Source organism: Strix aluco, chromosome 7, assembly GCF_031877795.1.
Source record: "Strix aluco isolate bStrAlu1 chromosome 7, bStrAlu1.hap1, whole genome shotgun sequence".
Lineage (NCBI taxonomy): Eukaryota > Metazoa > Chordata > Aves > Strigiformes > Strigidae > Strix > Strix aluco.
Genome location: NC_133937.1, coordinates 39,403,141 through 39,429,170, shown reverse-complemented (window position 1 = coordinate 39,429,170; position 26,030 = coordinate 39,403,141).

The following is a 26,030-nucleotide window of genomic DNA, read 5'->3' as shown; positions in this document are numbered from 1 at the left end:
GGGATGTCTCATATTTTAAAAAGCTCAACCAAGGCACACTTTGGACTTTTTATTTTTAAGGTTTGCCCTTTTTAAAACATAATTTCCTGAATAGTTTTCTATGTAGAAAAATCTATCACAACGCTCAGTTTTTATACCACTTCAGTTAACATCTTCAAAAAACCAAATATATAGACGCCCTTATGAATCTTACTTGAACCAAGAACAATACTAAAATTCCCTTTTATCGCAAAGAGTCATGCAACATCGCTGAAACTTAGACCTGGCCAATACAAAAGGGAGCTGAGCAAGTGCAAATATTTTCAACAAGTTCCTACACACTGTCCCCATCCTAAGCAGTCACCAGCCCCCCCCCCCCAAAAAAAAAAATCCTGTTTGTAAGTCCAACTTATCTGCAACTAGTTCATATGTTTTATAAAAACGGGTATCCAGGTGGAAGGCACAGCTTCTGCTGTGCTGGAATACAGTAGCTCTTAAAGCACCCAATGAATATCACATTTGTGCTCTGGCGGGTGCTGAAGAACTCCAGCACAGCTCTGCAAGGACAAGGGAGCAACTAGGATACAGATTTTGGAAACTGAATTTCCAGAGATCACTGGTAATTCCCCACAAACTGACAAGAAAAGCCTTCTCTCACAAATAGGCTGGACTAGGGCCATCCTTTTATCTCAAAACCCACTTCCAGTAGTACCTCTTAACTAATGGCATATTAAAGAGATGACTATTTTTAAAATATTCATGTAAGAGGGGTCTATGATCAGGCTGTACTAAACCCCATGAGTGTAAATGTCTGCTCCGCTCCTATCCCTGCCCTTTCTGCTCTGCTCCTGCCTTTAAAAGCCACTGATGCTGACATTTTCACTTTTCTCCCTGGAAACAAGGGTGGTTTAACAGTTCCTTGTGTCAATGCTGGCACAAACACACGAGGCAAACCAGGGCATGCAGGGGTACTGCAGGTTCAGGCTAAAGCCCTGCTCATGCCTCCCTAATTCAGGTCTTTGAAACCAGCACGGACACATTGAAGAGGTACTCAATGTATAATGATAACTACCAGCCCAAATCATTCAGGCAGCATTGGCACATCACATAGACATAATATCTGACATACTCAGAAATTTCTTTCTTAGAAAAAAAAAAATCATTTATTACATTCCTTGCTCTTTAAAGTGCAGTTGTTTTCTCAAATGAACCTAGGAAATGTAGCATCATGGTCTTCTCTGTTCACCGTCTTTCAGCAATTCTTGACCAAATTTGCTCAGCTTCCACCAAGGTAATGTTTCTCTCCTGGCTTTTCCCAGCTGCCAGACACAAAACACAAACTGGGACATAGAATTCAGGATGGGTCCTTGTCTGGCTCATCCATCACCACTGGAAATGAGGATCCTGCAAACATGCTCATTGCATATTACCAACATCCAGTCCTCCAAGAGACATCATTTTGAGTGTGACAGAAAATGGCAAAGTCTTACACATCTGCTTATTCTGTAAATTCTCATCTACATATGTGGGATCAGAAGTTATTAATGACACACCTGATGGAGAGCAGCTCCATGCAGTTGGGTGTATGGGGCTCCACAATGACCATTGCTGTGCTCAAAAAGCCTGTATGGTGCAAAACTACGCACACCTTCCCACTGGCATTTTAAAAAATGACTAACTAGAGCCAGTTGTAATAAATGAGTGTGTGAAGTGGGAAAAAGCCAGAGTATTGTAATTGATTATTTAGTGCAAAAAAAGGAGGAAAATTATCACAGGTGGTGATGGCAGATGTGACAGCCCAGGATACTTGGCAAAATATAGAGTATATTTGATTACTGATATGGATGCTTCTATGGTGTTGATGGTTCAACTTCTAAGCCCTTTCAATAGTAAGGAGTTACATATAATACAAAATTGCAGCTACAGAATTTATTTTTTTTTCTTTTTTTTTTTTTTAAATGCTTAAATCATTGCGATCAATAGCAGCCGCTGTGAGATATTAGCTGGTTAATCAAGGCTATAAAATTCCTTCAGTAAAACAATGGCAGCAATTAAATGTTTAAAAACTGATCATCACTGTCAGGTCTCAAAATGGATGTGTGGCCACATGAAAGACAGCAGCCATACATATTATATCATGGCACAGGGCCAAAGCTACTATATTTCCAGGCAGTGATTCTAAATGATATTATTACAGTTAATTAGTGAACGCTAATTAATTTTTATGATTTATTTTTTCCTTCTTCCCCAGTATTTTAAGATTTTTGCATGGTGCAGTTTTAGGGAGAAGCTGGTGGTCCCCTGGGGGCAGAGCCTTCTCCCTGATGGTGCAACCAGCCCCCTCCAGCCCTGCCCAGCTTTCCCATTCTCAAGTGGGTCAAGAAAAGAGATGGTTGTGTTGGTTTTTCTAACTCCATCTCATGACCTGAGGAAGCACTGCTGCTGTCTCAGGTTGCAAATTGCTGGCCAGTAATGTGCAGAGGTAAGATGCATGGTGACATACATTTGCAGAGAGATGTTTTGGCACATACTTATCACTAACATGACTATTACTGCCTATTTTCAAGCTATGAAAATCACAATTTCTTTTCCTCTGAACCCATGAAGAAAAAAAAAAAAAACAAAACACTAGAGTATGAGAGTATGATGCAACTGCTGCTTGGAAGAGAGAACAAGCAGTGAAAAACCTCACAATCTCCCTAGCAGCAGGAAAGCCCCAGCTGAGCAAGGAGGTCCTTTTTCCCCAGCAGCTTCCACCAAGCATGTCCTCTGCATCTATTAAAGAGGTGAAAAGTCCACACTGACCTCTGAACATAGCAGCAAGAAGCCCCTTATGGTAACAAAGATGGTACAGAGACAGTGAGTAAAAACACGTTGCTTTTTTTTTTTGGCCAAGGAAGCCTTCATGTATGATCTACAATGTCAAGCTGGGAAGACAGTATCTATCTCCACTGATGAAATTCCTGTCCATTGCACTACACATCTGAAAAAAAAAGAAAATCAGTATAAACTAAGGCTGTTGTTCAACCTTCCACGTGATGTGTGGATAAAAAAAAATAAGACGGAATGACGACACAAGTTAATTGCTTTCAGTAATAAGCCTCTTCAAGACCAGTTTGTCCAGACAAATTGATTTATTCCACACTCTTCATGTACCTGCAAGTAAAGAGTATGCAATCATGAAAGGTTTATGTTCAGAATACGTACATCATCTCACAACACCAGTGCAATTATTATTTTTAGGAAGTTTTACTGATCTGCAGACAGAAGCAAGTATGGGAAACACAAGAGCATCATGTGAAGGGGACTTGAGTAAGGGCTGCATCAGGGCAGGCACATGATGAGGTTTAAAAAACAATGACTGAAAGACTCAGAAGCTGTGCTCACTGGCTTCATCTGTCTTTGCCTCTGTTAAGAGCAAACAAATTGTTCTTCATATAGCTCCAGCTTCACCCTTAACCTCCGGAAAGATCACAAAAGAAATATGCCACTGGTACCCAGGAAAACTCCCACAGCGGTTTATCCGTACTAGGTTCAGCATTTTATTTTACCTCTCTGAAATATAGACCAAATATGAGCCCTTGCCTCATACAAATCTTCGACAAATCTCCCTTTGTTCAGAGCCTTTAGACAAAACAGAAAATTTAATACAGTAAATATCCAGGGAGAAAGGGGAGGTGGAATGGCCCAAAACCAACAGAAAAAATGTATTTCCAGGCCATGTTTCCAGGCCCGTGTCCGCCCCATTGCCACCAAGAGCTGCCTACCTGGGCTTGAAGGAAACCACTGAGCAGGACAGGTGGAGGGGGGTGGGCTAACCACACTCCCACAATAACCTCTTCCAAGATACCACATCGGCCTGGACATCAGACAACCTCCAACTCTGAAGAGGTGCTCCCACTGCAAAGAACACAAATAAAATGCAATAGTATTTCTATTTTAAAAAATAAAGCCCTTGAGCCATCCCTCCACTTGTAAGCAATCAGGATGTTTTTTCTTTTTAATGCTCTGCTTGTCTTTTTTGTGCCATGAAATTGCATTTTCTAGTCTGTCTAATTCTAGGTACTTTCTGTTGTTGTTGGTTTTAATATAAAATCTCTGTGGTTGGTGAAGAAGTCAGAAAGAGAAGATATACTTCAATTCTTCAAGTGTTTTCAGCATCCTTGTGGTGGTATTGGCCCCTCAGAGAGCCATCTTCTGACTTGCTACAAGTTTTTCTTCACAGAGAGAAATAAATAAGGAGCCAAAATGCCTCGTTTTTACGGCATCACTCATTTGACCCAAACTGTGCTTTATTTAATTTATTTGTTTACAAGCACAAGCACCCTCAACCCAACCCACCACCCATACTCAGCAGGGAAAATGCTCCTTCATTTTCACACCAACACTTCTTCAATTAAGCCATAAAAGATGCTTTTAAACCCCATCCTTTCCAGACACTACCTTTTTCACCCAGAGATTGGATCCCTATTGCACAGGGGCACATGGAGGAGCTTGTCCCCATCCTCACCCACATCCCAACCTAGATCCCAGTGGAGACAACAGTGTTTTTCCAAACTGACAGTAATGCATGTGGAGAGGATGGTGTCTCCTGGAAATCAGTAATTACCAAGTAACTCTGGGGCATCCTTTATCCTAGAAGTCACACATCGATGTAATGGATATGAAGGGTTAGCATGAGAGAGACAAACACACAGAAAAAATATTTACAAACAAGCACTACAATACCACATTAGCTATTATCTTTCTCCTTATTTAAGCACATGTCTGGAAACTCTGCCCAAAAACACTGTGTATGTTTAATAAGCCCCTGGTTCTCCTCTTGCTTTGTTGCATCCATCTCATTCCTGCCAATATCCCACTTGCAACTCCATCTCATCCACACACAGCCATTCATTCAACAGAAAAACATTTAGTGGTGCAAAAACAAGCTGTGATTTTTAAGCAATTTGATAATAAGTATTTTCCGAGTGCTAGATATTGTCCCTGCGCATAGGAACAGTCACTGTTTCACCATTCACTGACAAATGACATCAAATTAACAGTAATCAAATCAGTGCTTCAGCTGGTACCAAACTGTTAACTATACACCAGTACTGTACATCGCTATGGGGTAGCTGAGACAAAGAAAAGGCAGAAAATAAGTACAAAAAAAAAAAAAAGTAAAAAAAATTCATTTTCTCTGAATACAGAACTATTTTCTCTTCAGCCTCCTGCCAAGCACAAACCTCCTGTAAGTACAGTGTAAGCAATATGTATCTTACGTTGTCTTGCAGGCAAGTGAAATGGGTTGAATTCAACCCACCATCGCTATCTGTTTTGGTCAGCTTTCCTTTCCTTTGGCCTTTAAGCATGAGATTTTCAGTACACCCATAGCTCCGCACACCTAATTTAGAGGTAGCACCAGCTACTAGATAAATTATTGCTCTGAATTCAAGCTCTTCTGCTCCTTGATATACTTTTGATGCTGGAGGAAAAAAAAAAAAAAAAAAAAAGAAAAGAAGGAAAGAAAAGAAGACAGAGATCTTTTTTGCCTTGCAACACAGACCAAGGACTTGGTGGCTCTGCCGAAGCATTTGGGGAAAGGGGAGATTCTCATCATTGCCCCATAACTCATCCCGCTGACTGTTCAGCCCGATTCTTCTTAGGATACCTTTAGTAAACCTTTGGACGGATTAGCTGGCATAGCACACATCAACCTGGATGCTGACATTTCCCTGAGACAAATTCTTCTTTGATTTCTCACATGACCGTTTCAACTGATTTTTTCCCCATGTATTTCGGGGAATTGTATCTAAAGCTCAGCTGATCAAAATTCCTCAGAGATGGGTAAAAGCCTACAAGGTAAAGCAAAGCCATTAACAAACCACTGCTAGGAAGCATCCAAAAGGATTTTAAACTTAATACAAGGCTCAAAATAATGCTGCACAGGAATCTCTGCCTTTCCACCAAGGCCACCAGCAAGGAACAAGGAACAATTTATACCACAGGTCTCCTTTCCCACCCTGCCTGTCCCCAAAGCTCCCCGACTTGAGGCATAAGCCCCAATGTCACATGTGTGCCAATTGTGGTAGGACGGGGCAAAGAAGGGCTGAAGTCGGGAGGTGTTTTCAAAAATATGAAGCAAGGTTTTCCAGTATAAACATATTTCATTATAAAGCTCCTAAAGTGAAGTGTTCCACACAAGAGATTTTAAAAAATTTCATTCTATTTTTTTTAATGTAGCCTTCTAACCTTGAGTTTCCAAACGGCATTTTTTCCACTTGAATATACCTAACAGGGAGAAAAATAGCTAAATAGAAAACTTAAATAGCACTAAACTAAAATCCATGTATATGTAAGAGTTTATAACAACATTTGGTTTTTTGGTTGGGTTTGGGTTTTTTTATTGTTGAAGTCAATAGAGTTGCATTTGCATGCACCAGCTCAGAACTGGGCTCAGGAAGATTTTATGTAGAGAGTAGTTATACCTCAAAAGGTCCCCTGCTGATGGCTGCAAGCAGAACTGAGAAAAAACTGGCAAGAAAAATATTTGCAAATATTTTAATAGTTGCCAATTTTCATAATGTTATAGCAAGTCTGACTGGGGCTGGAGATTTTCTTAAAACCTCAGCTTTCACAAGCAGCGATTAGCAGAAACTAGCGATTAAATGGGAATCAGAGCCTTCCTTCAGATAAGCAAGAAAATCACTGGTCCCCATAGTTGCAAAAATTCTTAAAAATGTGTTCCAACTACAACAAACAGACTCAGAAACAAAAGGCAAACCTTAAAAAAACAAAAAAAAAAAAAGACAACCTCATTTTTTGTTATTAACCTGAATTATTTTTTCTATAAATTATTGTTGGCAGTTTTTTCCCCTTCATTTTTTGTAAGCATTTTTGGCTTTGTCTGCAGTCTGCAAGCATTCACATTTAAAAAAAAATAATAAAAATCAGGCCAAAGATAGCAGTTGCTCAGTAAAGAAACTTATCCCCAAGAACCAGAAACGAGGGATTTATATCCCCTAGTTTCTTCTTCTGTATACAAGGCTCCAATACTTATCTTGGGGCTTTCATTGTCGGTGGGGAGAGGGGGCTCTCCAGAGGGAGATTCACGGCACCATCGGAAGGAGAAACCTCCACCTAAAGCTGTTTCTCTCCTTTTCCCCGCTGACTGCAGAAGCAGCATCAATGAGAAGCTGAAATCACATCTCTAATTGCTAACTTTCCAAATCCCAGCTGGAGGGACCGTGCCTCAACATTACCTGGCACAAATTACGAGGATTAAATTATCCAATCTGGGGCCAAGAAGTCACTGCGCACCTTAAGTAAGCAAAGGCACAGCCCAGACAATGTCCACTGAGTTGGAATTGAGAAACATAGCTAATCTGAAATAATCAATAGGCGGAAAAACCACATAAATTAATTCTTTGGGCAATTTCAGTAGTACACAGCAGTACGCATAGCTGGGCTGATGATTCCAATGACAATATTAAAATGTGTTTCCTTCCCCCCCCCCCAGTCTCTGTCTTTACCAACTCAAAAAGTCCAAAGATGATATGAATTTACAAAACCCTAGTGGCAGGAGCGCTCGGAGCAAGCTCTGCCAGCCCGTCCCTGGCGCGGGTGCTCGCCAGCGGTGGGGCGGGCTGGGGGGATGTCGGGGGAGATGCCTGGAAGTCATTGCCTTCTGGCTCACCTCCAGTCATCCACTGAAAAATCAGTGCTGGTAAAGTTCACGCCGTGAGCATTGAGATGCATTGTGAAGTGCAGGGAAAAACATGGGAAATGTTACATCTGCAGGGAAGGGGGTTAATAAATGTTTAAGGAAATGACTGTTCTCATGATCCCACTCTTCCCCATAAAATCAAGATCTTGCTTAGATTTCTGTCATCGAGTTTGTTTTCTCCAAAACTGCAGTTGTCTCAATGCATTTGTGGGGTCCTGTGTGATTGTCACATGTTTATATATCCCACGTCAGGGCAATGTCGCCTTGTGATTTACCTTGAATCCTTTCCAGCCTTCTTTCCCTGCTCCTCTGCAGTGAACATAGAAACATTTTTAGAAAGCGCCTTTATTTTCAATTCAATTTACACTGAGCCAGTCTGATGACCCCATTCAAAATGCAAATGGAAGAGTATTTCTGGAAACGCCTTTTGCAGCTTTTACCTCTTTCTGATGCATTTGCGTTGCTCTCCTCATTGTTAGGCAAAGAGCAAAGCATTTATGAGAAAACTTAAAAAGCACAATCTGAACCCAAGAGACCACATTGGATGGACCTGTGCATCCCCAGAAGCCACACTGCACGGAGCGGTGGCACGGACCCACTCAGAGAGCGTGCAGCAAGCCCGTGCCACCAGCCAGTGCTGCATTATCCTGACTCGTTTGTTAATTTTTCAGCCAGAGAGTGACTTATAAGCAGCAACACTGAGCTAAAAAAAAGCTTTTCTCCAACTTATCCCTGTATAGTGAGTATCTCCACTTAAAACAGGAAAATAACCCTAATGGATATCCTTATATACTGCTAGTAATGGGCGCAGGCTTGGGAGGGCAGCTGTGCATGGCCCTGAGCATTGAGCATTTCCTTGCAGGTCAGAAGTTTAAACACAGCCTACGTTAGAAGTAAGCAAAAGTCATTTACCTGCTGATAGTTGTGTGTATCGAGCCAGTAGATCAAGTCCTGTTTATGCAAGAGTCCAGGTGATAAAAACCCCTGCAAGAGCTGATGCGGTTTGCACCCCTGGCCAGCAGTCTCAGCAGAGGGGTCGGAAATGAGGAGTTCCCATTTGATCCCTAGCATCTGCTCTTTTAAGGAGCTATCCTAGCTAAATTATTCATTGGTCTTCTAAAGCAAGGAGACCAACTATGTTAAGCTATGAAAATGAGATAGATTGAATTTCTGAATTCACTAAAAAAATAAAAATCAGGGAACATCCATCATTAAAGTTTGCCTCTAAAAGGTACAAGTATTACAGCCAACAACTTGAGAACAGCCCGGATTACATATCATTGCTGCTCCCAGAGCCAACCTCTGCAACACACCTCCAGCCAAGGCACCGAGGTCCCTGTCCACCCGAATCTTAAGGATGTGTCTGAGGCTTTAAGACTTCATGACCTCTCCAGTTAGTAAAAGTAGAATACCACATCTTTGACTTGCATGCAAAGATAAGGCTATACTTGGAGCAAGTTATGTCTGATAGACGCCACAGAAAACTGTCAAAAATCGAAGAATGTGCAATCAGCAATTAGGACTATTTAATACTCCCAGAAAGAGAGAAAAAAAAAACCACACACACAGAAAAGTGAGATTTATCAGGCAGTTAATTGCCAAGCATTTAAATTTAAGAGTTGGGAAACTTTAATTTTAATTATTACTGCATTATGCATTCATACAGTTTCATGCTCATGTAATAGAAGAACCTCAGAATGACATGGCACATTTTAATTAAAACACAATTATTTATTGACGATTAGATCTATTCAAATAGTACCTACTTTTCAGTACCTCTCGCTGTTTTCTTCAATAGCGAATGACACATCTGAAACAGAAATAGAAATAACTCAGATGTGACGTGTCAATTTTTTTGATACATGCTACACTCTATTTCCTTTTCTTTATGAGTTTTCTTTCTTAAAACTGTCCCTATATCTCTGGAATGGTATCATTTGCTCTGCAGAGAGTGATACAATAATGATCCCGTACAGCTACTAAATAATACATGGCTCTCCTTTAGTTATTGTATAATTTGTGACTTAGTTTCCCTCTTTGCCAACCACATAAGGAAAAATCACTCCAGTCTTTCATTTCTGCATCAGACTGAGCACATGAGCCATTCTAAACGTCCCATAACTCTTTGTTTTACCTGTATTCCTATTTTATGTGATTATTTGCCAGTTGCTTTGGTGGTCAACCTCTGCAAGGCCACCCCAGGCAGCAAACAGCAGCGAAGCAGCAGCCTCCACCCTGCACCCAACCTCCTTTGTGCCTTCTCCAAGAGCGGGAGTTGTATGACCTTCATCATAAATTCAAGGTTACTCTGTAGGGAAAACATTTATGAAACTATAAAGCTATTCTGGGGGAAATGATAGAATATAACTTTCCGGTGACTCCTATAATCTCAGCCAAATTTGTCCTAATTAGGAAACAGGTAATTGTATTTGCTTGAGAGATGACAGCTATATTAAAAGGCCAGAAATGCAACTTTCTGCAGTTGCTGCAAACCGTTCTCCCCTTCTTCTCCTGTTCTCCCAGAGAAAACTTGGGAGGCCACAAAACAGGCATATAAGTGGTACATCTGCACGTTCCCAAGGCCCAAAAAGGGCTTTTCTCCAAAACGATCGCAAGTCCACTGTGTACCTGACAGCAAAAACGTGCAAAGGGAGTGCAACGCTGTGGAAGTCTCTAAAGGCATCAAGGAGAAAAGCAGCAGTTTTCCAGGATGATTGGCAAGAGGTAGGTTATCTTCAAGCTGTTGCCAAGGACTAGGACATAATTAGATGTCAGGCACAATTCAGCAACTGCCACCAGCTCCCCTTACCACTGCAGCCTGAGCCGCGCAGTGCCGGGCTCCTGACTGGGGATCGTTAGGAGCATCACACAGGCGCAGGTTGGGAAATTCTTTGCCTGTAGGCACTAATTTTAAACTGCTCTCACCAATCCCGTGTCCAGGGGGTAGGCATGCAGAATTTAGGGCAAGGGGGAAAAAAATAAATAAATAGAACATGGGGAAGAGAGAGAGAAGCATATAGAATATGTTAATTTTTGAGATTCACAAAGGGGAAGATGAGAAGACTATACCTTAGCTGCTTTTAACAGTGCAGCAATGCTTGTCGAGACGGTTTCACATTCTCCATGCGCTAGTTTGCCGAGGAGCCTGTTTCCATGTGCAGAGTACGCACGGAGAGATGATGTGTTTGCAGGGATTGCATTTCTTAAAGGAAGACAAAAACAATCAGCAGTTAATATATAAAAGCCTGACAGTCTATATAGCGATAAAAAAGTAATGACAGCTCCCGGTATGCAAAACCTGTGAGAAAGCTCTTCAGTTTTACCAGTGTGAAGAGACGAGTGTTGAATACTACCTAAAATCCAGCTACACACATTTATTTCAAGTTCCTCTGAAAATTATGATGCAAGACATGCTCTGTCCCTGGGTTTATTTAATTTTAGTGTCTCTTCAGTCACTGATGCAGAATTTTCCCCATGTATTCAAAGAGCTGAATGGGTTGGTTGGGATCTGCAAGATTCCCCTATACAGGTTCCAGCTTTCAGCCCTTTTGCAGGAGGAAAGACTTCATATGGCAGTTGTGTGGGATATTATTGGGATATTTCCTAGTTTTCAGGCAAAGAATCTAGTGCACCTGGAATGAAACAATCATCTGAGAATTAAGGCCTGATAAGAGCGTGTGCAAATGTACTTATAATATTTTACCCCACTGGATATTTGTTTCTAAGTGATTTTAGACTTCATGTATGAGAGAAATGTATTACTAAAAAATGTACTTTTTAATACTTGAGGAGGAAAATGATTGTGCTCGTTGGGATATGACATCACATTGTTTGGAAGGGATATGATGTCACATTTTCTCTTCATTACACCATACAATAGTGTGAGCAACCCATTCACTGAACATGCTATTGCCTAAATTATGCATTTTGCTCAAAAAGAACAGTGTAAACCAGTACCTTTTTCTCTATTCACGTTGTGCAAATGATCACAAAACTCTCTTTTGCAACCCATCTTATGACAATAAATATGATTTGACTGAAGGTTCACCTGAGGTTACATGATCTTTGCCCTTTTTTAATAGACATTTGAACTTTGATGAAAGATATTTAGGGCGATTCCCCCACCAGCAATCTCCAGAGCTATCTGTGGAGACTGGGGCCTCCTGCCATACTGTTTCAGATAATATTAGCCCCACCAAGGATGCAACTCTGTTTAAATTCAAGTGAAGAGATTATTAAAGACCCTGTTCTGTGGGGTAATGGAAAGAGGCATTTCAGACCCATCAATAGATGTGATAGCTGGGAGTGTACAGGACGCCAAGCCAGGACACCCACCGTGCACTCCAGCCTCCGCATTGCCTGGCACTGTGACCTGGGAAAAAAAGAAAAAAAAAGGGGGAAAAAAACCCACTTTCCTCCTCCCTGCCTCAATTTTGCCACTGAACAAAAAAACCAACTCTTCTCTTTGTGCAGGATGAATCTCAACCATGGCATAGCGGGCAGGAGGCAGCGACCACTGTTGTTGGCTTACATGACTTGGTGGTGGGGAGCAGAAGACCCCAGGCCCACCGCAGGCACCGCAGAGGCTGTGTATTGATTTTCACTGAGCACTGACCTGCAGCTCATTGAGAGTTTTGCCCTTGTGCCTCCCCAGCAGCAGAACTTAGCTCTTCATCTCTTTGTTATTAATTGGGTAAAAAAAAACCCTGTACCTTTTGTCATTGATCTGGCTTCCAGCTCCCTCACTTTGCAGCTTGTAGGGGAAATAATTTGTTGCAGCATCAGTTGTCATAAATCCTTTGAGGAGATCATTGCAAAGGCAGGGCTGACAGCCACCTCTGGGAACACCAACCATTGCCACCGCCGCGCCCAGACATCACTGGAACCTCCCAGCCATGGGACAGGCTCCAAATCTCACGGATTTTTACCTAAACCAGGCAGGTTCAATATTCAGTACAGGCATGGAGAAGGGAGAGAGCAGAGATGATCATAATGCTTAAAATAAAAAAATTCAAAAGCAAGAGTTACTTATTTCTGACTAGATCTCATTGAAAATGAGAAACATGTCCAAATAATCCCCAATCCCATTTCTGTACCAGCTGGAGAAGGGGAACATCACTCTCAGTCACTTGATGGATAGCTCTTGGAAATGTTTTTCCTGAGCAAAGTCTTTCAGAGAGGCTTGCAACTATTCACAGTCTTCAGATTTTTCACTGTGCAACCGTGGATTTGAGTGAGATCCTTCCAGTGGTTAAAAATGGTCTCTAAGCAACAAGCACTAAAATGTTTTCAAATCTTTTTTACTTGACCCAGGATTTGTGCTGAGTTAGATGAGTAAATACTGGCATGATGTGACATTCTTGTTATTTATGTTACATCCAAATAAGTGGAAGATAACCTAGGCAAATTTCCATTATCTAATTATAAAAACCTTCTCATATTCCCATGAAACTAATTTTAATTTGATGAAAAACAGACAACTTGGAAATGGATTTCCTACGATTCGAGCGATAAGATTCTTTCTCAGTATGTTCTCAATTTACCAAAGACTCCAAAATTGGAGATCTCTATTAATAAACATTGCTGGTTGCTCATGCAGTGACTTTATGTTATTACAGCAGAAAAAAAATAATAAAAAAGGCAAAAAGATTGCTAGATTTAGCAGCTCCTCTACTGCATTTGGGGGAAGGAGGAAGGAACCACACTGTGCTTTATTTTCAAGAAGGAGCTGAAGTAGGCTGAGGTACCCCACAACAGCTCCTGAAGAAACCAGGTGAAGCACTTGCTTTGTTAGAAGTTACTCACACCATGTGAGGGCCACGTGTGTTTAAAATGTTGATAAAAATTGGACAAAAAATTGTCTATTTCCTATTAAAGGTCACAATCCTGCAATCCCTTACACAGGAAAACACCAAAGCAGAATTCATTGCATGAGTAAGGGTTACTGTGCAGACTACCACAGCCTCTCCTGAAACTTCTGACATGAGAAAATATGTAAAATGACCATAAATAAGGAACAGCACGAGAAACCTCAGCTCCATGTCTGATTGATACACAGCAGTTCAGACCCAGGTTTGACCACTTTTCCTGAAAACTAAGCCACACAACCCCCTGATTTCCTGCAAAATCTAAGAGGAAGATCAATTTAACTAATGATGTGGGGGTTCTGCATCCCCATGGACCTCACACATATTATTTATAGAATGCATTAATATTTCATTTTTCCCATCCCTAAACAGTCTTTGAGGGTGAAAAAAGAGATAGCTTGAGACAGGTAACATTTTAATTGAAATTAATGGGATTGGTTTGATTTCACCTCTGAGAATATAAAAATCATTCATTTTTTTGTCATGAAAAGAATCTTTAGGTCTCACTAGTACCTCGACAAGCACGACGAACAGTGGGTCACATTGTGAATCCACCTCCTGCCTCTTACTAACCTGTGCTGCCCAGACCATCACCCTCCAATTCATGAGAAACTAGCATGAAAAAAAAAAATGCATAGATTGTGAAAATGTAGAGCTAAACCTCTGCTTTTCTTTCCTTTTTTTTTTAATGTCGGTATTGGTCTGCATGGGGAAATGCCATCCCTTGGATCAGATGGTGCACAGGCAGCTGTATTGCCATCTTTTCAACACTGCCTGTCAATGACTTTAACCTCTGACCGGGAACAGTAAGTATAAGAAGTCTTTATGCTACCTCTGTGTTGAGCTAGACCTGGGCTGCGAAACGTGCCAAATTAATGTGCTGTACAGATTGCTGTTCTCTAAAGGCTTTGCTGAAGCGTTGTTGGACCGTTTACAAGAGGTTTGCCAAATCGCTGCAAAACTGAAGTATTACCAAAACTGAGAGTGCCGGCCAGCGGCAGGAATCATTTCATTACTATCCTTATATTCATCCCTGAAATAGTATCATGCTGCCAAAGTAGGCACGTGAACCTCTTTGCTTTAATTTATATTATTAGTATTTATTTTTTCTATAAAACGTTAGAATGGCATTATGTTTTCTAAAGCACCTAAATTGCTTAGGAGCACAAACGCACCAGGGTTTGTGCTTTGAACTCATTTCTGTGTTTGAAAATCTGAGTCAACGGACCTCATGCTCCTAAGTCACTTTGGAAATCTCACTAAATCCTTTCAAAAGCTCAAAATGGAAAACAAATGGATCACCACCCCTGAGCCCAGGTTACCTCACAGCTCAGTCCCAATTTTCCTCCAAATGCCCTCCTTCTTGTAGTCCATTATGAAATAATCTTCCTTTTTTTCATTAAAATCTCTTCTGTAAAACTTCTTACCCTACCTTTTACAACCGCTATGTATACCACAGCCCCAAAGGCCAGAAGCTGTCTGATGCCTTCACTGAGTTGCACCACACACGTGAATTCAGTCCCAGCACAGAGGAAGGTTTGGAAGTTATTTATCTTCTACTGCGATTTGCAAATTATAAATGGGAAAGGTAAATCCAACTCACAGACAGAGGCGAGCAGAGAGTAGAATCCCACGGATGCTGTAAGAGAGTAGATGGACAAGTCAAATATGATGTTTTCCCCTTAGAAAGGATAAAGAGGGCTGCCTGATTTACGTAAAATTTCTTTTTATTGCCAGGCAATGACACTGAGCATAAAAAGGAATCCTATAGGATTTTCTGTTATCTTATTTAGACCTTTGTTGTTGTTTGGGAAAGCCCTTGAAATATACATAAAAACACTTCAGGAATTCTCTGTGAATATTCCTTTTCGTTTCCTCAGTTATCTTATTTTGGGTTGTCAGAGTCAGAGGGGATCCAGGGCACACGACACAGCTAGTGATACACACTGCCCATGGCCTGGTACCCCAGAAAACAGGGTTAAATCATCATCCAAAGACCCTCAGCATATTTTTTTTCAATTTCAAGCCACAGACCAGGGGAGCCTAGTGCCTTTCAAGGAATTAATAGATAATAATAACAATGAGAATCCTGCTTCTTACGAGGAAAAGTGACCTATATTCCAGGTAAGGAAATACTCACCCCAGTGACGCACAGGATGCTTACTGGCATGAAAGGCTCTGCTAATAGCTATGGATGTATTATTTTTTATCTAGGTGCCCAAAGGATCTTCTTTTCCTATTCATGCCCAGTGCAGAGCCACCCTTTGTTACAGCACTAAAATCTACTTAATATTTTTTATCATTTCACATCACAGCCACAGTAATTGCACCCTCAGGAGCAAGCTTTCTTCCTGCGTATGCTTTTCAATATTATTGGCATCTTCCTCATTTGGGGACCTGAAATGATCTTTTTTGCATTTTCCCCATGAAATGACAAACACGGCTGGTTGTGGCTCAAGCACTATTTGGAGCATGACCCCCTCGGCTCCTGGTGTTATCCAAATTAGATTTTGATCTTTGTCAATTAGGCTTTGCCACTGTGGACCTGCTGTGCCATTATCAGGAGAATCACTGTCAGGGTTGGTAAGTCAGTGAACTTTGGAAGCCTTTCTCCACCTTCCAGGGATGCAGCTTTTACAATTAGCACTATCTAAAAGAATAATAATAAAATAAAAATTTCTGTCCACAACCTTATTTCTGGCATTATTTGCACTGTTTGTCCCTAAACCAAGAATCACTTGCAGCACAGAGAGCTCTGCCTTCCCATGGCAAAAAAACAAGCAATCTTCATTTCTGCAAGCAATTTGGCTTTCCTTTTGCTCCTTTTAATGTTCCTGGCTTTGTAATGTACCCTGTGACGGATTTGTCTGGGGGCCAGTTTTGCTTCTGGGGGAAAAAATGTGGCCAACAAAACAAAAAAGATGAACGCCAAGAAATCTTCTCTGGTTGTCACACAGCAAGACTGTGACGCTGCTCCAGCACAAGTGTTTTGTCAGCTGGTTGGTCTGGAGCATTTAAACTGGTCAACTAATGGGAGTATGTTGGTACTGGCATACTTACTGGCCTTGCACCTAGTCACCTCCTGCTACAACATGTGCCTCAAGCGCCATCCCAAGTCGTTCAATATGAGCAGGTTGGCTGCCAAATAATTTCATTTTCATTCTCACATTTAAATTCTGGCTCAGCGTTTTAGCAAGGTGTACTTGCAAAGTTTTGTACCAATTTGCACTGCTTGGGACATAGGTTCTGCTGCACGGTCTGAGGGGAAGGAGGAACCTTCCTTGCATGAAGAAGAAGTGACACATGCTTCCCAAACCAGGATTTTTTCCAGTGGGAGATGCCATTTCATAAGTTTTAACACCAGGAAGAGCCACAATGATCATCAGGTCTGACCCTGTGAGCACCAAAGGTCAAGGGGTTTGCTGAATCAGTGCCTGTCTGAATTACAGCATCTCTCAAAAAAAAAAATAGTTACGAAAAAAACCCTCCCAGGATGAAAAGTCCCGTATCGACCTGCTCATGGCTTGCGATGCTAAAGGCTGCGGCACATTTAAAGGCTGCTCCTGTTGCCTTGCAGGCAGCAATTCCCCTTCCCGCACCCCAGTTGCCAGTACAGACCTGACGCTTCTTCTTCCTTGAAGGTTTCCAGCACTTGGAGGTGCAGAAAAAGCCCCTGGGCTCCCAGGCTTGGCAGCTGCTCTTCCACATATTGCCTCTGAAGAAACTGCTCTCCTGCGTGCCACTGGAAGTTGATAGGTGGCCTGTCTGGTTCCTAAAACGACAGCAGCAAAAATATAAGAATAACAGATAGAAATAATATGCAAAAAGACAAGAAGCAGCTATGGGATAAACTGGGAATACAGGTAAAATCTAAAGACTGGTAGGGCAAAGTGCATTAAGGAAAAAAATAAGGGAAAATATATCTAATAGTTTAAAAATAATATAATGGAAAGCTAGGAAAAGGCACCACTAACACAGAAACTAGAAGTGTTACAGCATGCAGAATACAGCTAAACAAGAGGAAAATCAGTAATTTTTAAACTCCAGAAAGATATATGTTTTTCCAAACTTATCAAACTTACTGTGAAACACTGGGAAAAATAGAAAACAGATATAGAAAAGTACATAAAGCATTGCAGTATCACAACCACATAAAACAAATAAAAATAAATATGTCATATTACTATATTTACTTCTTTGTCCTTCTTACACCGGCTGGCTGAGTTATAAATTGAATATGGATGAAGGAGAAGGTAACATATCCTCAGATTTCAAACATAAATATGTAGTTATAAAACAAGAACAACCCACAAGCACATATGCCATCCACCTGTCTTTGAGAAGTGAATATGTCCTAGAAGCATATGTAGTTTTAACATGACACATGAAACATTTATACCTTGGGAGGGGAAATGGGCTGAGCCTTCTTTCTGGGGCTGGGGCTGGTTTTACAAGGGTAGGACCCAGGGATGCTTCCATGTAAGCAACTGGATAGAGCTCTAGACCAAGCTAGTTCTGCTGTTTCTGCCACAAAGGACATGTTTTGGAGATGGAGAAGTCATTCCCCAAGCCTGTCCCTATGATTGCGCCCACCTCAGACTAACAACCCTCCAGCACATCTGTCTCCGCCATCCAGGTGATGCAGCTTTTGGCAATTTTCCACCTGCAGTAATAATTTGGGGGTTAAACCTAACATCAATTGCTTTTTTTTGCCACAACCTATCACTTTTTCAAAGCTGGATCCAACCTTTCCCCCGTGTTTTGTTACTGGGTCCATGAAATAAGAGCAAGGTGGCGGGAGCAGAGGAGCCACGTACAACCCCAGGACCTCAGCTTCTTTCACGATGACTTTCTTGGGGATCCTAGCTATAGCAAAATGAGCCCACATGACTTGGTTGGGTTTGGTCCCTTGCTGCCCTGTTAGCAGACAGCACTGGGAGACTAAAAAGAGGAGGTCGGGGTCTCGTCTCGCAGCTCCTCTGACTGGCATACACAAAATTTATGAAAGCAGTGAGGACAGGAGAGTTTCTGATACCTGTCAGCAGGGAATTAGATGTGGGAAGAGCCCCAGGGACCAACCTTCCAGAGAGCGCTTACATACGGGGAGGCTCTGGGTAAACAAGCAGATGAAAAGGCTGTTTGGGAAAATGGTTGCCACAAGCTAGCTTGGATGGAAAGAATTGATTTTAGCAAGACTATTTATAGGGGAGGTTGCAGAAATGGTTTGCAATGGTTTGGGGTATTATAACCTCCTTGTCTGTCACTTAATATTTTCAACCAAGTCAATTTAGCCTAAATTTTTCCATATTTTGCCTTCAGTTTTAATCAGAACAAAACCTGTTAATCTTTCTGCAGGCACAGAGAGCAAGAAAACTCATTTTTCAAGTTATTTTTGATAATAAAAACAATTTATCAGTTCTGAAAGACCTGTGTTCTGGAAGGTAAAAATTTGGCATTATAGCAAACCTTATGCAAAGAGTAAAGCAAGGCCAAATTTTGAAGAAACCTGATTTCTAATTGATTTTATGGTTTCATCCAATGTACTTTGACATTGAAAAGTTTTGGTCCAAGCCCTTAAAGTACACACTGCTGATAGTTTTCTATTTCTCAGCTTATTCAGCATGTTTAAGAACATGCACTAAACTGGCCTGACTACAGATTAGCTCGATAGAGAAAGCCAGTACTAGATTTTTAGGATATTTTATTGTATAGCCTGCCTAAGAAGTGAGGCACATTATGAAGTTCATATATCATTTTTCAGGATTTATTTATTCTTTCTTGCCAACACAGCTCCAAAGCCCAGAGGTCAAATCCTACAGATCTTGAAGTCCATAGTTTTGCCACTGACTTCACCGATGGCATAATTTCAGGCATGAAGACTAAGTCCTTGCTTGAGGTTTATTTTCTTGTTCTAACTGTGCTTTTAAAACCCTTCCAAAAAATCTCTCTAAAAAAACTATAATGAGTATTCATACAAATGGCATTCCCAACTCAAAAACCAACCAACTATCCAAAACGTGGATCAAAGAAAATGAATGGAAATATATATCCAGCCCTGACTTTGTCATCTCGTGCTCAAACTTTACAGCATGGTTTTTTGAATCACCTAGTGAACTATTGCAACACACTGCTGTACTTTGCATTCTTTAGTGTTTTTAGCTGCTATTGACAATGTGATATTAACAGTCGTGCTGTAAGATTATACTACTGCAAATTAAAGTAAGTCTTGCCTTCCTGGCTAGCTCCAGCCAACACAAGCAACAGGACAGGATGTCAACACAAGCCTTTTGTCCTGCTTAAATCTTACTTATGCCCCCCATTATGCTCTCAAGTGGCCAGCAGACCTTTTGCTGGACCCATGCATAGGACCACTGTCACCCGGTGTAATTCCCGCTCAACATCCCAGCCACAATAGCATTTATGGGGTGAATGCCTTTCCAGATATGGACATGGACAGATGAGAATCATAAATGCAGCATATGACTCATTAAATGTAAAGCGTATTTTCTCACACACCTGCAAATACTTGCATGGATAAGTTCTGGAGAACAAAGCCAAGTGAAAGGCAACTTCCAAATATCCAAGTGGAACTCATTAATGTGGAGGCCAAGACTCTGCTGATGGTATGTAAATTGAAAGAAAAGCACCTCATTTAATGGAAACAATATTTTGTATTCATTTCACATGTGTTTAAGACATGTAGAGCTAAAAAGAAATTGTACATTGTATAACAGAAACTATATTAACTACTGTTATGAAATTAAAATTGGAGGTCATTGGCTACCGTGGTCTGCCCTGAACCTTCTCTGACTTGCTTTGATAAATGATGTAGGAAGTTCTTTTAATGAGGTTCGATCTTAGATATTGAAATACACACGATTTTAATCTCCACAGCATTCTGCATGCTTATCCATACCCTCCTGTAGCGGAGAGTAGGTGATGGCAATTTGCAAGGATAAACAGGCCTGTCCACATACACATATCTGTAACTCAGGGACAGGAGGTAAAAGCTGTTATTATTTAAGTCTACCATAACTTCTACGCAATTTCACACTTGCTACAGCAACTGAAGCTTTACAGCTGAATTGTACAAGAACGGCAATTTCTGACTGAATATAAAACACAGCCAGTTGTAGCAGAGTACTTTGAAACAGCAGCACTGAGTGGTGATTGATGAATGCAGAAGCATTCAAATCCCCCCTTTCACCACTGCCAGTTCCACGGGCAATTTCTTGTCTCTAAAGCTGGCAATGACCCACTGCCATCAGCCTCTTTTGCTGATTTGCCTCAGTTTTCCCATCTGTGAAATGGAGACTACAAGATTTACCTTTCTGAACATTTATTCAAAGAATGCTTTGGATGCTAACTCATTAATGAGTGTAAAATAATCACTTCAGAAAAGGCAAGGTATTATACATTTACTTAAATCCCTGGTATTATTATTAAATTTCCTCATTACATGGTGCTCATGCACACACACACACACATTTATGTGTGCTTATACACATTACATATATGTGTATGTGTTTATAAAAGCATATTCAGACCTCTGTTAATCCAGGACCACACTAAATCATAGGGTTAAGCTTCAGTTCTAATTCTATTTCTGCATTTTGCTGATAAACTGGGCTGGATCCACTTGTATCTGCTTGAACTCAATGGCAGGTCAACAGCAAAACCAATTGTAGAACTGCAACATCACAAGCTACAAGAAAAATAAAATTACCTAATCCTCTTCCCAGTAACTTCAAAAGACTGGATATTTATGGCAACATCCTGACCCGTGCTGGGTCAACAGGGATTTTGTCACTGACCGCAATGAAGCCAACATTTTGGAATAAGGACCTGATCCTGCAGTTGATTTGTGTGATCTACAGGAACAAATACCTCCTGAAAAGATAATGAAAGTTAGTGGACCTGGCTACAAGTCAAATTCTACCTAGGCTGATCTGACAGCATAATCAAAGCTATGTTAGAAAGCATGTAATATTATACAAATATATATATATTTTCTCAAATGACTCTACAAACCCACAGGAAATTTTTTTTACTTAAATGGGAAGGAGAAAATCTATATCTTGGAGAGTGAAAAACAAATTAAAGGTTCTTGAAGGGTGTTTCTTAACATTTACCAGTGTTTTTCCCCATGGAAAAGATGAAAAATTAGCTTGAACCCTAGAGCTTTTGGTCTTTTGTAATCCTTTCCTTTTTTTCCCCCCACAATGAATATAGATTTTTTAATCCTATATACAGAGATTTCACATATTTAGATTTGAAAGCTTTCTTATTGTTTTCTGAGATTGTTTTAAATTAAAAATGCATAAGGGACTTACCTGTACGACCAAAATGTACTAGCACACAGGCATAAGCAAACACCATATGAATCTGAGTAATTTTTGGAGTGTGTTTTTAGAGTCTATAACAAAATAATCCTGGCATCAAGAGAAATACTGTACTGTCAGGCTTCCCGTGATAAGATAAGGATCTTTGCTGTCTGCTTCTATTAGGCTACACGCAGGAAAACATCAGCGGTCATTAAGGGGAGGTTTTCCATCTCCCATCTGGGTCTCATCACTGCCTCATGTATCGCACCGGACCCTGGAAAGCGCAAGAGGAAATAATGCTCCATGCCTTGGAGCAGCAGCATCGCTCTGGGCAGGGGAAGAGATATATTCTTATTTTACTGCTCTGTGCTACTCTTCCGAGCTTGAGTTTGCTCGTCTAGGACTCATCCACTCACTGTCTCGTTTATGATTTTTCAGGCATTTAGGTTTTTCTTTGCATTGCCAGTTTATGGGAGTTGATGTGCTCACCACGAATAAACTTCTTCCTGCTCTTTCACGGGGGCCACAACATGCAGAAACCTGATGCTACGCTGTACAGCACGGGGAGCAGGTGCTACTTTTTGTGGAACAAAATAGCAAATTCTAGAGAATGTCTTATATTTCCTCATAACATATTTTAAGGATGTTATCAACCAAATCACTTCTGAAGTGCAACCTTACGGTTAAAACAAAGAACAGGTATTCAAAAATCTGGGTTAAATTTTTTTGGCATAAATTACTTAATCTTTAAAACAATCAGTTCTCTGATGATAAAATGGGGACGGCATTATTTCCTCCCTCTCTTACCCTTTCCCTACACTGCCTGTTCAAATGTAAAAAGTCAAAAAAACTTCTCAGTGTCTACATTTGTGAGACCTCACATGTAGCCAAATACTCATGTGAAGTCTAGAAATACAAGGCAAATACAAGCAAGATAGATTTACGATGCACCTGATTATATATTAAAAAAAAAAAAAAAAAGGAGCATTTACTGGTTAAAACAATTCAAATTATCAAACCATAATAGCTAAATTAGCTAAATATAACAAATTTCTTGCTTAGATTTTCACTATTTACTTTTTTACACATTCTCAAACACCCATTTCAAATCCCTGTGTTGACAAGAATTCCTCTTAGAGGTTTTCTTGCAGGGATATTTGTGGAAAATGAAGATCAAAAAGGTTAAAAATTAATTCATTTAGAAAGAACTATGAACAATTGTAAAAAATACTTTAATTACCATATTTCAGCTACAGGTCAATAACTGAAAACCGAACATTCTATAAATAGTTAATGAAATGACTGTTCAGAAAAAAATTGTGAATTGTGTTTGCAATCTTAACTCACCTAATTCACTCAAACATGTGCGTGACTCCCATGGTTTTGATATTTTTGTAATTTTGTTTTTGATGTGTTCCTATTAACATTAAATGACTGGTTTTGTGAGTTTTACACAACAGTTCAAATATTTGAAGAGAGATACACCATATTCTTCTACTAACCCTCAGAAACAACCTCTTAGGCAGACCTACGTCCCACCAACGCACGCACCTCCAGCAAGGTCAATGCTGCAATGTCGATGTAAGGGCTGAGCCATCAGTGCCAGGATTCGGCGCTGCTCACCTTGGTCACCAGGAGCATGTCACCATGGTTGGAATGATAAAGGGGTCAGAAAGTACTTTAGGACCATTTAGCAGTGCTGCAGGAAACGCATGATGAGACCTGGATGAAAATAAAGCAGAATTTTTCCATTTTTTCATGCATTATTAAAATTGAGATTTTAAAAATTAAAACTTTATTTTTCCTTTAAAAAATGCAACAGATGTGTGCAAAGACAAAGCCAGCGCCTGCACTACCTCGTGGAAGCCGTTTTATAGTTATGTTAAGCAGTTACCGGAGGAGAGCACAGTGGAATGACTGCATGTATCTGTCATATGTTAATTAGGGGAATCTGTATAGAGCCAAGTTTTATAACCTTGTTCAATTTTAAGAGGTTTTTACAGTTACTGAATGCATTAAAAACCAGGAAATGTTATGAGGATTGTCCATTGAATTCTACACACTGGAAAGCTCACTTGTTGGGCCTATGGGGAGAGCTGATTTAGTTTTGCTATATAGCCATATGAGTACAACAAGCAAAACAACGGTATAAAACTGTGCAAATCAGAGTCGGCATAAACCACAAGACACTCGGCAATAAACCTTAATTTGACTGCAAAAAGCAATTTATAAAAGAGAGCTCTCAAACATCTCTGGTTCCTCTAATCATATCTAATTATGGTTAGATATGTTCTGTATGTAGAGCATCAGGAGAGACGTTGCATGTTCTCGAGCTGTGGTGGGGAATGCTGGAGCCCTCACTCAGGCAAAATTCTACTTTAAAGCCAGCCTGCATTTTGCCATAGGACTGCAGGTCAGACCCCAAGAAAAAGAGATTTTGGTGAAATGCCTTAGGTAAGCAGAGGGATTGCCCAGCAAGCAACAGCAGCAGAGAACAAAATGCTGTACTTTTCATGGGGTGGTTTGGTGGCTCCAGCAGAAGTGACCGCATCCACTTTGTTTTACTCATAAGACCCATCCAATTAGTTTCAACGGGGCTGCTGCCCCTGCATGCCTGCGGAGGGTGTAGAGACCCTCTCTCTTCTGCCTGAGCCCTTTCCTGTGCACATTGGCCCTGCAAAGGGTAGAGAGGAGCCACCACCACCACCACCACCACAGAGGGCAACAGATCTCCCTGAGCACCACTGGGTACCTCTCCAAATCACAGCCAAGGTGCCTGGCAGCGGCTGGAGTGGTTTCTTCTCTGCTTTCACCACCGGGCATCCAAAACAATCATTTAATTCCCAGCTGGAAAGTGTTTGGTATTTTGCAAGGAAGCTGGAGATGAGGGCAGAGGCAGGACCTTCTCCCCAGGATTGACTGCAGGATGCTCTGATGAACTGCTGGGGGACAGCAGAGGGGGATGCTGCTGGGTCTCCACAGCCAACGAGTCTGGAGGAGGCCAGAAGCATCAGAAAGGAGAAGGTCAAACCTTGGGTTTCACCACCCACCCTTAATGGGCACCCAGGAGCATGGGGTCAGTGGCAGCCCACACCCCCAGCGAGGAAGGAAGCAGCCACGGTGTGACTTATCACTGTGTAATTCCCAAATAAGTTGAGTTAATAAAGCTGTGGCCTAATTAAACCCCATCCTTTGCTCCCTCCTTTCTTCTCAACACACTGCGAATCCGTGCAGCATTTTCACTTCTGGCTAGGGAATCATGGAGCCTTTTCCCAGAAAAAAAATAATTCCCATTGAAATGTTTCTGCATACCTTCAAGCTGGACCCTTCAAGACCTTCAGGTGAAATGGTCTGAATAAACAGTGAAGATAACGGCAAGCAAAATCAACACATGGTCAAAAATTTTTTGTCATGCAATTACTTAGTAATTATATCAGAAATGGGCCAGGTTGTCCAATTAACTCCACCAAAACTGTTCAGACCAGAGTGACAAACAAGATTTGAATGAGCATAAATTTTAAAATGAGCAGGGTTGAATACACAAATCAGGATAGTGATACGTTATGGAAATTTCATATAACTGAAATATATTCACACAACAAATACAATTAAGATTTGGCACACCACCCTTACTTCAGGAGATTTAAAATGTAACAGCAACAAATAACATGTTTTCCACAAGAAAAATGTGTATCAGCAGCTTGATGTGTTCCCAGTTTTCACAAGCAAATTCCCGTCTATTATAATCTTGTTTTTCTCAGCCATAAACACAGTGTGAAAAAAAAAGAGAAATTTATGTTGAATATGGTTATAGTTATTATTTCCCTTCTGGGGATTTATTAAGCATGTGTTAGGAGTTTAGGTATAAAATGAAATTGTTTTTTCACTACACGGATGTCTTCTGTGACTATCTGTAAAATTTCATTAAGGTGTTAGACTTGATATTGCAGATCAAAGTAATCCCAAGAGATTAAGGAGACCCTGCTAATTGACTAAGGTCATGTACTGCACTTCCCACTGGCACTTTGGCCTACATTGACAACAGAGGAGCAGTCCCATCTCAGAGGACCATTCTATAAAAATACCATTTTCTTTATCTGTAGTCCAGTTTTCACACCGCTATGATAACAAGGGATTTCATAAATCCAGGTG